The following is a 13,452-nucleotide window of genomic DNA, read 5'->3' as shown; positions in this document are numbered from 1 at the left end:
GATTGTGTTCTTATACATTTTTCTCCTTGCTCCTTTTTGTTGCCTTTGTATTTCTCTTCCTGTTTGTATGTGTGGCCACTGGGTGATTTTCAAAGGCTCCAGAGCTCAGGCCTTTGCTCTAGACTCCCACTGATGATGGAGGGCTCAAAGGAAGAATACCAGCAGCTTTGCCTTCTCACAGAGGGTGAGAAAAGGGGAACTTGAGTTTTCTGGAGTTTGTCAACAAACCTCTAGGTGAAACTGAAGAATTATGTTTGCACTTCAGGTCAGATCTGCTGAGAAATGCCTGTGAACACCAGTACATCGGAGAAATGTATTCAAGAACATTTCATCCTTGTGAAAATATTACCCTGTTCCAACTGCCAAGGTCACTGAGACCCAGAGTGATCTGCTGGTCACGAAAGTTAAAGATGCCTGGCGGCTACTATAATTAAGTTATGAGCGCTAGGAGAATAGGGGAAGCAGTTTTCCCACAAATATTTATTTGAATTTAAAAGTGACTTTAGACATGACCGGGCACAGAAATCCTCTGAGTTCTGGCGTTTTTTTTTTCCGCCTTGAAAACATTCAGACACTGAAGCTGGACGTAAATGCCCAGGCCATCCCAGTTTCCACAGCTTTTCACTTCAGCCCGACTGAAGAAGGGAAGCAACATGTCTCAGGTTTGCATCAAACACAGTGGGCCTTTTGTATATTTGCAACATCCATTTGCATCTGATGGGCAAAATCCAGGCCATTGTTTGGGTAAACTAACGGATAGATAGAACAAGAAATTGATTTTAAATTCCCACCAGGGCTTGTTTGTGGATGAATCACCAAAATAAAAGAACAGTGACATTTGGATAAACTGCCTTGATAATCAATAGCTACTTGTCTTCACATCAGTGGATGTCTAAGGGGAAAAGCTTTAAAATTCATATTGCCTATCTATTTGGAAACACTCTTTTATTTGCTCTAATGTCTGCTTTTTGTATTTCAGTTAATTTTCTTTTTTTCTTCATGAAATGCTGAGTTATCAAGTCCACAGGCAGGTATACACAGTATCCAAACCCCTACTATCTCTACGCCCCAGCATAAAGTGGAAAAGACATCTCACGCTACTTCTTTGTGGTTCTGATTACATGAAAATCCACAACACCGAGTGTCAGGGAAATCAGGAGATGACCACAAAACACGTGCACGTGCACACTTGTGCGAAACTGAAGTGCAAGGGATGGCGATATGGTAGGTTTTATGTGGCATAAGGATTACTGTCCCTCTGGGCTAGGTGTTTAACAATTTTCTATTGTTGTTTACAATGGAGAGATATAGAAAAATATACAACAATAAATGGCAAAAACCCTCCAGCTGTGTCTCATGTGGTATTTTAAGACACACTGTATAAAGAACATTCAGCATCTTAAAGTACAATTAACCTTCACCTAGCTGAGGGATTAAACATGACTATTCTCAACTTGAATGACCCTTTCCCCTAAGTCAAGCTGCCCATTTAGCGCCCTTAATAAATACAGGGATAATTTAAACCATGTGGCTGCAAATTGAAAACATGGGCTTTTGAACTATGTATTTTCTTTCTCATGTTGGAACTCCTCCCTGGAGATAGACTCAAGTCCCATGATCTTGTAAAAGACAAATCTGTGTATCTTTTTTATTAAGTGTTTCATGATATATATTTTTTCAGCTTCATTGCAGTGGATGCATCTGAAAGATGTATTCCATTGACAGTACACAATACCCTCAAAGACTCTTGATCCATTTATCAACTCAAACTAATAAAAGGAGGATAATATTTCTACGAAAAAGAATGGGTTTTAAAAGCAGCTTGACAGCTTGGTAGAATACATCAATTAAGTGTACAGAGAAATCGGAGGAAAAATGGGGATCTTACTTTCTTTGCTAGCATTAGAATTAATAAAAAAATATTTAATCTGTCCTTCAACAGGAACAAAATAGAGCTCATTCCCAGCTTGCATACCTTGTGGTTTGAGCTGAAGAATGTTACACTCAAGTCTATATTCAACTACTGGTTTAAATTATAGCCTTTAGAAAATAATCTACCATTCACTTTAATTAATATCAAGAATCATGGACTCAGTTGGAAAAAAAAACACAACACAACACAACATGCTAATGTGAAATTAAAAATGTTTCTGTCCATTTTTTTTCATAAAAAACATCAAAGAGTCTCATCTATTGGCAGCTTTGGTAGCCCGTAACCTTAGGCTTCTTTCATGTTGATCCAAGGAAGGTTCACAACCAGTTTTCTCTAGTCGGTGGCCCATGAGGCACATCTGGCCCCATCATTTCATCTGCGGTCAGGAGAGACACAAAGTGCTCTGCTAGACTATTTTACCACAAACTCTCTTAGTACCTTCTTCCCCTGAGACAAAATCCTTGGGCTTGTCTTTCCTACCACTGTTTGGTGTTTTATCCCCATGGAAAAAGTAGTGGCTGAGGTTCCTCTCCAGCATTGGGCCAGAGAAGGCACCTTTCAGGATTCCATCTCAGATTCTGTTGGGTGCCTTGGCTGGGCCTTTTACTGTTTAAATTGGCAATGCCAAGGCAAAAGATTGTGTCCTACTGATGGAATATTCTTGCCCTCAGCTGAAAGGTCCAAATGTCACAGAAAATAGGGTGGTAGCAAACAAAAACAGCAAAGGAGGATGTTTTGTTCTGCAGATCTTACGTGCAAGGACTTGTATGCAGCCAGAATTGTTCGACGTTGCATAGTGGAGAATAAATCTGGCCTCTGAGGAGTTCAATGGACAGGTTTGCGAATCTCCAATTGAGTGCGTGTGTTGTGTTTGTCTGCGAGGCTGGTGCCAAGGATCATTTGTATTAGTTAGAAACTTGTCTTCATCTTGTCAAGCTGGAATTTGCGCGCAGCCCTTGGATCAACAATGTGTCTCTTCTACAATGTGTCTCTTCTACATTGCATCTCTTCTACCGATGATTTGCTGGAACAAACTGAGTAATATTAGGGCACAGCATACCAAGGGCTTATGGTGAACTATTAGGTTTTGGCTCATAAGGTAAAGCAGTTGCAGAGACAACATTTTGTGAACTATGTTCCCCTTGAACAGCAACATTCATTTCTGTTTTGTTATTTCATCACACTACCACCAGCTCTATAAAGCTCCTCTGTGAAACACAAACCTGCAGCATAGTCTGCCAAAACATAGCCAATTGATGGTAATCAGCCAAGCTGAGAAGACTTTTTCAACTGTTCTTCTACCTTTAAACCATACGCCGAATATATTTGAACTATACAGTTGTGTCAATACTGTGGCCCCCATCCCCCTATCATTGAAAGAGTTGTCCACGGATTTCTTTGCATCTTCTCTTTTGTGAGCGTGTAGGATGAGAAAAGAGAAGCCTATGGCTTCAGATCTTAAGAAGAGGTTGTACAGGATCTGATGCATTCAGTTTCCATCTCTGCAATGCCCAGAGGTCCTGCAGAGGGATGCAAGTAGCAGCCCTGTTCACCCTTGGGAAGCTAGCAATTCGGATGTCCAGTATTGCTTGTCTGGGTCACTGTGTAATGCCACAAGTTCAGTGAGAAATCTGCTGTTAGTGTATTGTCAGCTTTCTCAATTTGCTTTTAGAGATATTAGAAAGTGGTGGGGAAGAGACTGACTGCCATTCCTAAAAAATATGTTTTTTTCACAAGGCTCAAAAAAGATAACTGGCAATTTTGCTTGACTAGCCAGGAATGCAGTTAATACATTTTTTTTTTTTTCATGGTTTATTGCTTAAACTTTTATGGCATGTGCAATAACTTTTGTGAATGTTCCTCTCTCTGTGCATTGCCCTTCAGTCCCATGACTACATTTTTCCTCAAGAAGGAAAGGAAAAGAGGTAAATGCATGAGGTGGCTCAGGCCTGCAGCCCCTTGGTTCATACTTTCATGTCTCCAACAGAAGGGTGGCCCCATGCAGTTTGCTAGCAAGTCGAATCTCTGCTCACGTGTCAGAGCTACATCACCTCCATAGCATCAGGAAAACCTTGGTATATGATAGCAAGGGACAGGAAGGTTGCATTACTTCTGTCAAAAAGGCTGCCAAATGAAAAAAAGCACTTTTGCATACTCTTAAGTTACACATATGATATGGATCATTCTAGATGTGGTTCAGCGCTTTGCTGAGTGGGGCCCTTTCTGAGTTTCAAAAATTGTGAGTTTTCTGTGAGTGCTTTCTCTTGTCCTTTTCTCCGCAGTTGTCTTTCTTCCGCTTCGGTGCTGCTTATATACCTGAGGAATACCTACGGTCAGCAAATAAAAAGAGAGATGTTGATGACGGCAGTTGATTGAAGATCTTCTGCTAGTTACTGAAGTTTAAGTTAGTATTTCTATCAAATCGTCCAACTTTGAAATGGAGGTTTGTCTTGATTTAGTTTATTCCTTATGGTATCAAAATGTGGTGACAGCTTAAAAAAGAAAAATAACATACTGCTTCAGGGAGCAAAACCAGAGTACAGCATTTTTAATGGTTTTAATTATATTACAGCACTGTTGGTCTTTTTTCTAAGTATTCACTCCTCATATTTTTCTTTTGTTAGTAGCCAGTTGACAAGGGGAAGCTCTTATTCCCTCTTCATATTATTATGTTCGGCTTTGTAAATTCCAGTTGGAAACATTTTGTTTATCAGAGCTATATGAGGAGTTGTTAAGTGGGTCTTCATTAGCTTTAGCTTTTGAAAGACCCATTTGGTTGAAGCAAAAGCGTATCACTCCTCTTTCTCCTCGTTCTCCTGCATTGATTCTCCTGGTAGAAACTTCTCACCTCTGTGCAGGGGAGAGAGATTACATCAGGATCCGTGCAAGGAAACCCTGCAGAGTGTAAAGTTTCTGTTTATGAGCGCTGGTAATAATGAAATAGCTGAGCAAGAGCCGGAGCAGCCCGGCACGCGTGGTCGGCATCTCTGCTTTCAGAGGGCTCACGTGCTGCACTCCAGTACCAACGCCTGTAGGGTAATGCTTCCACCTTGACTGCACTGGGCCAGGTGACCTCTGCTGGCTTGAGACCCCTGTGTAAATACAGGACAGGGAGAAGCATTTTGGACAGGACCCTGTCTGGGATGGAGGGTCCACATGCATGAACTTATGTGCAGGGTGGTTCCTTGAAAGGAAAGCGGTGGTATGAAATCACGGCTTCGAGGGAACATTTTGAGCCTGTGTGAAAATTCCAGCCAGCTCCTGTTGGGACCTTCAAAAGGTCTTCTGTCCGTGCAGCCTGCAGAAGCCCGGCATGGGCTTCAGGCCTAGGGAAACCCTGGCAAATACTCAGTACAACCAACACTCCTGCCAATGTGTCTGTGGCAGGGAACTGACAAGAAGAGGAGCTTTTCTTTTCATCTGGTTTTGGGTGAAATCAGCTTAGAACCTAACGAGAGGGGAGGATGGGGAGAATTAGTTTGCCCTGTGCCAGGAAACCCTGCCATTTTGCCACCTCCAGCATGAAAAATTGCTCTATGGCTGAAATCCTGACAAGGAAGTGCCAAATAAAGTGCAAATTATGTATCGAGGCTTGTGTGTAGCGGACGGGTCTTTAAAGATGTTATATCTACCCATCTCATCTTTATTTCCTGCATTTACTGTAGTTGAATGCTTGAAAAAGGAAAGAAGGGAGTGGTAAACTAAAGGAATAGGGGAAAAAAAATCAAAAGAAAAAAGCCTCTGCCTCCATCTTCGCAGCTGGTAAATCTGTCCTTTTTATGCTTCTGTTCCCCGTGACTGTTTTCTGATTTGGATCTCAATAGCGATATGTGATTTTAAAATATTCTTTTAAAATGTTCATGTATATTTTTAATGTGTTTAATTCTCATGGTTTTTTTGTCGTGGCATGGAGTTATATCAACATAAGAAAAACTTTTACGAGGGCAGTAAGAACCATGGGGTAGGCCACCCGGAAACTGGAGACATGATGCCACTGAAAATTGTCACCACTGACCTGACAAATCTTAAGAGGTTGTCTCGATTCCCTTAAACTTGCCCCAGTGCAAGGAAACAGACTGGATGATCTCTTGAGATCCTCCCTATCCCTTCACCCTGTGATCTTATTGTGGATTTTCTAGCGGCAGTATAGTGTTTGTTATTATTTGCTCCCGTGCCAAGTAACGCAGCAACCTTTGTGAAGCGAAGCTTCTATTTTAATAAGCAGACACCCTGATGGGAACCCAAAAGGCAGCAAGAAGAGGTTTAGAAAACATAGCCAACAAGGAAAGGTTGAGAGAGTGAGGTTTGTTTTTCTGGAGGAGAAGAGATGAAGGGGGATGTGATACATTTTCCAGAATGCAAAGGCTGTAACAAAGAGAACAGTGATTAAAATTGTTCCCTGTGGCTGTCAGGAAAAGGTCAACAGGAATTTAGCTTAATGTGCAGCAAGGAAGATTCGGGTTCCATGTTACAAAGCAACTTCCCAGCTACGAGACTGATGAAACACAGCCTGCTTAGGGAGGCTGTGGCTCTCTCCTCCGCCTGCCTTCAAGAGCAGGTGAGAATAACATCTGTTAGGGGTCACATCCTCCTTATTGTCCCAGGAGTGAGGTAGATCAGATGAAGCTGAGGCTCTTCCAGCCTTTTGTCTATAAAACAACTGTGAGCCGTGGGTGAATTGCTACCACTGCTGACTCCTGGCAGGTTGGCTTTGAACTGGTGCTTGTGAGAGGATAAGTCCTTCAAAGTCCTGGCTTTCAGCCACCCCAGCCCTGCTGGCCTGGGTGTTATGGTGGGTTGGGCACCCTCTCAATGCCCAAAGCATCCTCGTGGGTGCGGATCCCACCCAGGTCCCCATGCACCCTGTTCAGGCTGATTGCTGGATGCTGCAATGTGACCAAGTTACCCATTTCAGCCATGGACACCCATCTGAGCTGTAGCTAGCCTTCATGGTTTGAGCAAAGCAATATCTCCCTTTCCCAGGGATCAGGTAAATGCTCAGAGTGACAGCTTCAAGTGCTGGAAGCAAAACGGGTTGTGGATGAAGTGAAACCTGACAAAATCCCCGGTCTGCTCTCAGCTCAGCAGCACACGGCTTGGTGTAGTCCACATGAATCACAGAATCATAGAATTGCCTGGGTTGGAAGGGACCTTTCAGATCACCTAGTCCAACCATCAACCTAACTCTGACAAAAACCATCACTAAACCATATGTCTAAACACTATGCCTACCCATCTTTTAAATACCTCCGGGGATGATACCGCAACCACTTCCCTGGGCAGCCTGTTCCAATGCTTAATAACCCTTTCAGTGTCCAAATTTTTCCTAATATCCAGTCTAAACCTCCCCTGGCACAACTTGAGGCCGTTTCCTCTTGTCCTAGCAAGAAAAGCCTTGTCCAGCAGCTTCTCAAGCCAGCACCCACCACTACTCTCCATAAGACAATCTCACCTGGTCTCCTGGCCTGGGACCACCAGAAGCCCCTGGAATACAGACGGCTGAGTCTGGCAGAGCGTTTCAGGGGAGGATTGTATGTGCTTGCTCTGTTCTCTGCTGAGAAGTGCATTTGGCCACTTTCAGAGTTGGGAACTAAGCTAGACAGGGCTTTAGTTCAGCCAAGCATAACCACACTTTGTTCTCACCCTGCTCACGTTCAGGACCCTTATTTTCTCAGAAGAAGCACCACAGAAGAGAAAAACAAGAGTTTTATCATGTGTGTGTCTGGGAGAGGCTGGTTCCTCCCCGCCTGGCTCCTTCCTAGCAGGTTAGTGATTCCAACCTCACCCACCTGTGACGCTAAGGTGAGGAGGTGCAGCAGCATAGGATGTGAGCAGCCAGCTCCTGCTCAAACTGCTGGGAAATTCCTCCTGGCTTCCCTGCAAGAGTGAAAGCCATCATCGTGCTGCCTTGGCCAGCTTTCTCTCTTTTGTCATTAAAACTTACTGGAAACACAGCTTACATACAGATACCAGTGCTTGTGAATCTAGGAGTTATTTCTTCTAATGACCACTTAAGGGAAATACTTACACTAAAAAGCTGAATCCCCATGTTCCCCGCAGTAATAAAAGCACCATAAATAGATTTCCTAGTCAGGCACTACCCTATTTACAGCAATGAGCTCCCTGCAACTATTCAAATCCCAATAAACTATTCACTCTGGAAAATGGATTCCACTAAACACTTGTCGGTAACAATGATCGAGGAATTCAACTTGATGCCAACCTCCAATACGTGGGTATCAGACACAGAAGCACCCTGCACCGTGCTCCCAGCATGCAAACAGATGTTGGTCCATTTGCAGAAAGGCTGAATTAAAACAGTGGAGGCTCAGATGCTCACCTGGGAGTTAAATGATGCCCAGGTGTTTGTACGTCCCAGGGACTTCTGCCTTATTAGCCCACTTCCTTCTTTTCCTTAGCGTTACCCAATTCAGCTGGGAGCCGAATTTCACCCAAAATGATGCCCCAGCATGTCCTGCTTGAGCCACAGCAACAGCAAGGCAGGACAAGTAGCCCTCTGAGGAGGTCACCCCAAGGGGCAAACGTGCCTAACCTCTGGAAGCGGTTGCTGGCACTTAAATAAAGGGGCTGAAGCGGAGATTTGAGCAGGCAGCAGTGCCTGAAAGGAACAAGGTCCAAGCAGGGGACCCGGAGGGTGAAAGAGGCACAGAGGGAACGCCAGGCTCCATAATGTCTCTGTTGAGAGTACGGATGGTAGCACATCCACTACGGAGCCTGTGCGGAGCTGATCTCAAAGGGGTCTTTGTTACGAGGGTTTTGCAAAACAGCTGTGTATTTTTAAAGTTTTCATTATTAAAATATTTTGCAAAGACTTCTTGCAAAACTGCCCTGTTCTGTAGAAAGAGGCTTGGCAGGCCAGGCCGCTGAAATGCCAGACCCAGGTTTCAGCAGGTCCCACCGCAGCTGACACAGAGCGTAGTGGCTAATGACTCTGAGCCACGCCAGCTCTGAATGAAAACTAGAGCTAATTTTAAGCTAATTCTATGCTGAATGTTCCTATTGGTCTGGCCACAGGGAGCCGTCTACAGATCATTTTAATCTCGTCATTTTCTTTAATGTTTCAGTGTCTCGTTTTAGAATAGAGCATGTCCTGCTTTTCAAGTTTAAAATCTATTCTGAATTAATTTACAAACTAGGCGGTGTGAAGACCTCACTACAGCTAATGACCGATGCCGCCAGTATTTATAATCTGAAGGGTATTTCTTTCTTGCATTCCTTTGCACACTTTGACCTACCTCCTGCAGTAAAAGCACATTTTTAGTAGTTCAGTTCAACTTCAAATGGGAAATGAAATCAGAAACCAAACCAGAATACTTTCTGCATTTTATCACATGTGATTTTGTGATAAATAGTTAACTTTCCTGAGTTTCATATCTACACTTTTGTAACCTTTTTAACTCCTTCCCCTCTCTCTTCCCCACACCCTGCCGGCTCTGGTTCATTTCATCTCTAAAAATTTCCAAACTTCTAATGTCAAAACACAAATTTTAGCCCCTGCAACATCTTTCCAATCCTGACAGCCATGGGGGACTGGGTTTTCGAAAGAGGCCAGCTCCACTCTTGGGACGAGACCAGACCCTTCATATGCTGTAATAGGAACTAATAGAAAAACAATAACAACAATAATAACAAGAAAATTTGGGTCAGTTCCACTCCCCCAGCTACACCCTTGTGGCCCCTGGATATTTATTCCCTGTTCTGTTCCCCAGTTAAGTGCTGAAAGCCTTAATGCGCCCACGTAACTTCAGACAGAGCATTTTGATAAGCAGGTCACCCTTGCCAAGATTTGGCCCCCTGATTTGTGTGGATACTCTGCTACTGTCTTCTCGGTAATGGGTGTCTCTGGATGGCCAGGCTTTGCCTCTGCAGACTGCACTGGAGAAGGAGACATCCCAGCTGCTTCTGCCTCCGCTCGGTCCCTCCTGTGTACATTCAGACTTGCGACCTGCCATTCCCCTGGAATTGTTTCAAGCCGCCGAATCAACAAAACTAGTTCATAAAGTCTTTGACTGAATTTACCCCCTCCTGTTTTTAATAATGCAGCAGGAATAGGACATTATCAAAACCTGGCTCTGGACCCTTCCTAAGCCAGAATTCTGATTACCACAGGGATGGCTTTGGAGTTGGCTCAGAACTGCTCTGTGGGCTGGAAAGATGTCATCAATCTTCCTCTTTTGTCACTGTCGCTTTGGGGATGACAGCAAAGTTCTCCGCCCTGCTATGGCTACTACTGTGCTCACAGCTGAGCAGCTACATGGGCACCTAGTGGGAGGTGTCCCTGCCCACAGCAGGGGATTGGAACTAGATGATCTTTAAGGTCCCTTCCAACCCAAAACATTCTGTGATCTATGATCTCCTGCAGCACCTCAGGCCCTGGGCTACAAGCACGGGGGTAGCAGGTTGTGTGCTGGTATTTGACAGAGCAAAAGCCCCTTCCAATGTCACTCCTCTTTCCTACAAGGAGGTGCTTTGAAATTCGGAGGGCTCCATTTTTACAACATGCCTGAGTTCCTTGTGGCTGACACCCTCCATGCCATCCCCTTGGTCAGGTGGTCCTAGAGCACTCTCCTGCTCTGTCCCCTCCACCCCACAAATATCGTCTTGTGAGTCTAGCAGCATGTGACTCTTCCCGCGTGTTGATTTTCCAAGACTTTCCAGGGTCTTTATCAAGCCATCCCTTGTTCTTTATACCTGGATTTCTTCCAAGGGTTGCTCTACAGCCTTGCAGCTCTCTCGACAATATTTCTAGTGGTTTCCCACGGGGACACCAGCCTCCCCCATCTCTTTCACACATGAGTTTTCTAGAGTCTCTGACTTCTTGGTTGGTTGATATTACAGTCTATAGTTTTTATTCCTGTGTGTTGTCATTGCAGCTCAGCTGTTTCCTTTGCTTTCTTATCATGAGAAAGCCGTCTTTCTCCGTAAGTATTACCAGGTAATGCTTTCCTCCCTTTGGGCTTCTCATAGGCTGGAAGTTATTTTTGTGTCTCGAATCAATATCTTTAAGGTTATCTCTCTGGAGGTGCTTCTCCTCTAGATCCCCAGGTGCCACTGTGAATGCTTGTACAAGAAAACATTGACACGGTGCATCTGTTACTTCCTTTATGAGACTTGGAGAGGTGCGCCTTTTTCTGCTATCATTTCCCTTGTGCCGCTTAGAAAGTGTGGTCGTTTCATGCATATGTGGGATTTGATCATGCTCCACAATACCTGTAGCTCACTATGGGACTTTTCATGACACTAGGTGTAAGCGTCAAGGTTGACTTGAGCACACATACAAGGAACAAACGTCACCACCTGGTGGATTTACTACTTCCAATTTTCTTCTTTCCTTGGTACAAGCAAGTAGTTGATCTGAACAGTTTTCTCACTGACATTGGTAGCTGCCTTCACCTAATTTTTGCAGAGGGACTAGATTGGGCCTTTACACTGAGTCAATGACCACTTTTCTCTTCCATGTTCTCCCATCCATAAAGCCCTTCTAGTCCCATATGGCACTGCCTGCACAGCTCACATTAAACTGCTGTGACCTCAAAGAAGTGGTTTCAAGACAGGTGGGGTGTATCTTGACTCTGAGATAGTTAGTCCAAGGACAGCCTAGACCTGAAGCAATGCTGGCATGGTAGTCAGGAGCCAGCAAACTGCAAGTTGCCCAAGGTGATTTTACTCTGAGCCTGGTAACCACAGGTGGGACAGCAGGGGCCTACTACCTGAATACCTCAAGCCCCTGGAGGGTTTCTGCAGCTGATGCCACCAGCTATCCTACTGCTATTACCCAGGCTCTTTACCTATGTACCTGTGCTGGAGTGACCCCATCTAGGATAACGCTGCTTTGGTTCAGCCTCAGCTTTTGAACTCTGAGGCAGGAATTAATTTACTGCAAGACACTAGGGCTCGCATTTTGCGTTGTGGTCTTTATCCCCTTAGACCTCCAGGTGAGCACCCCAGCACGAAACCTTTTTTCTTCCTATTGCATGCAGTCCACCTCAAAATGCTCTTTTGCAGTTGTCTTAACAGCCCAGGGAGAGGAGGGTATGTATGTCCTTAGCAGGGAGGTACCTGCCAGGGCCCTGTTTCAAAAGTCCCTTCAGGACTAAGCCCTGGGAAAAATTATGGCTTTTGAAAATGCTAAAGGAGTTTGAGCTCCCCCACCTCGCACAGCCCCACAAGCCAAAACACCTTGGCATTGAGAGCTTTGGGACGTGTTAAAGGAGGCTCCTTCCTCCCCCCACCCCAGCCCAGTCACCCTTTTTCAGCTTTAACCCTGCAGCCCCTCGGAGCTGGTAGCGCTTCTTGCAGGGTTGCCTCTTCCAGCTCTTCCTTTTAAACTGACCAAAGAGAAAGCTGTTCCCTCTGGTAGCGGCGGACGGAGAGGCCGTCTAACCAGGTGCTGTGTCCTCCCCAGGAGCCCAGGGAGCCACGGGGGGGTTAAAGCAATGTGTGCCCAAACCCCACCTCTCCCCTCGCCTGCCTTTGTTCGGGCTGTGCTGACTGCGGGCACCGAGGTGGTGGGCAGCTTGCCACTCTCCAGATGGACTTGCTGCCTCTAGTTTTCTTCTTTTTTTTTTTCTGTTTGTTTTTGTTTGTTTTTTTTTTCCTTTTCCTTGCTGCAGGGAAGTCGGTGGCAAATCTCTCATCTGTTTCGTGGCAACCCAGGTTTGTCTCTGTATAAATGAGTCGGGGTAAAACGGCAAATGGGTTGTGGCAGAATAGTTGTACTGAGGCAGATAGGTGAAAACTTGAATCGCCTCCTGAAATTCTGGCTGCCGTAGCAGCTGAACTAACACTGAATCCCCTGAATGCAGAATGAATTATCCATGCTCTTAAGACTGTGCTGAAGTGCACCTAAATACATCTTTTCCCCTTGGAGTTTGTATGCAGCCCAACGTGTTAAGGTCAAGATCCGCACTCCAGAGAGAAGCAGATGGTCTCCTGAGTGATGTGTTTTCACTCACTGAGCATGAATATGAAAAAGGGTTCTTATTTTCCAGGCATATGAAAGTCAGTAATGTAGAACAGTCTCAGGGAATCTTAATACGTGAATAAACATGTGTGTTGCGAGAGTTTATTTTGGTCTTTGTGCTTACTATGGATTCCTAAGATTAAATGATACCCAAATACTATATATCATTGTTTTTATTAACTTGGTTCAAACCTCAGAGCCATGCCAAAAGGCTGTTTCAATTTGGGTAGATTTATAATAATTCTGATCTTCATAATGAACTAAACAAAACCAATTCTGGAGTCAGTAAACATTCACTTTGCATCGTCTCTATAAATTACCAATACCAAATACATCAGGGATATTCTGAAGCGTTTATGGTGAGCAGATCTGTGTCGCTGGGGGAATGGGATGAAGACAATTGCTGGAAACTCTGTATAGCAAATTATGTTGCGTTTTAAAGCTTGATCCTGCCTGCTCGCTGCATCATGCAGCCTTTAGCAAGGACCCTTAGGCAAAGGCACCAGCTGAGGATTGTCCTCATCCTTAACATCCC

This window comes from Chroicocephalus ridibundus, chromosome 1 (assembly GCF_963924245.1).
Source record: "Chroicocephalus ridibundus chromosome 1, bChrRid1.1, whole genome shotgun sequence".
NCBI lineage: Eukaryota > Metazoa > Chordata > Aves > Charadriiformes > Laridae > Chroicocephalus > Chroicocephalus ridibundus.
This window is presented reverse-complemented; position numbering follows the sequence as displayed.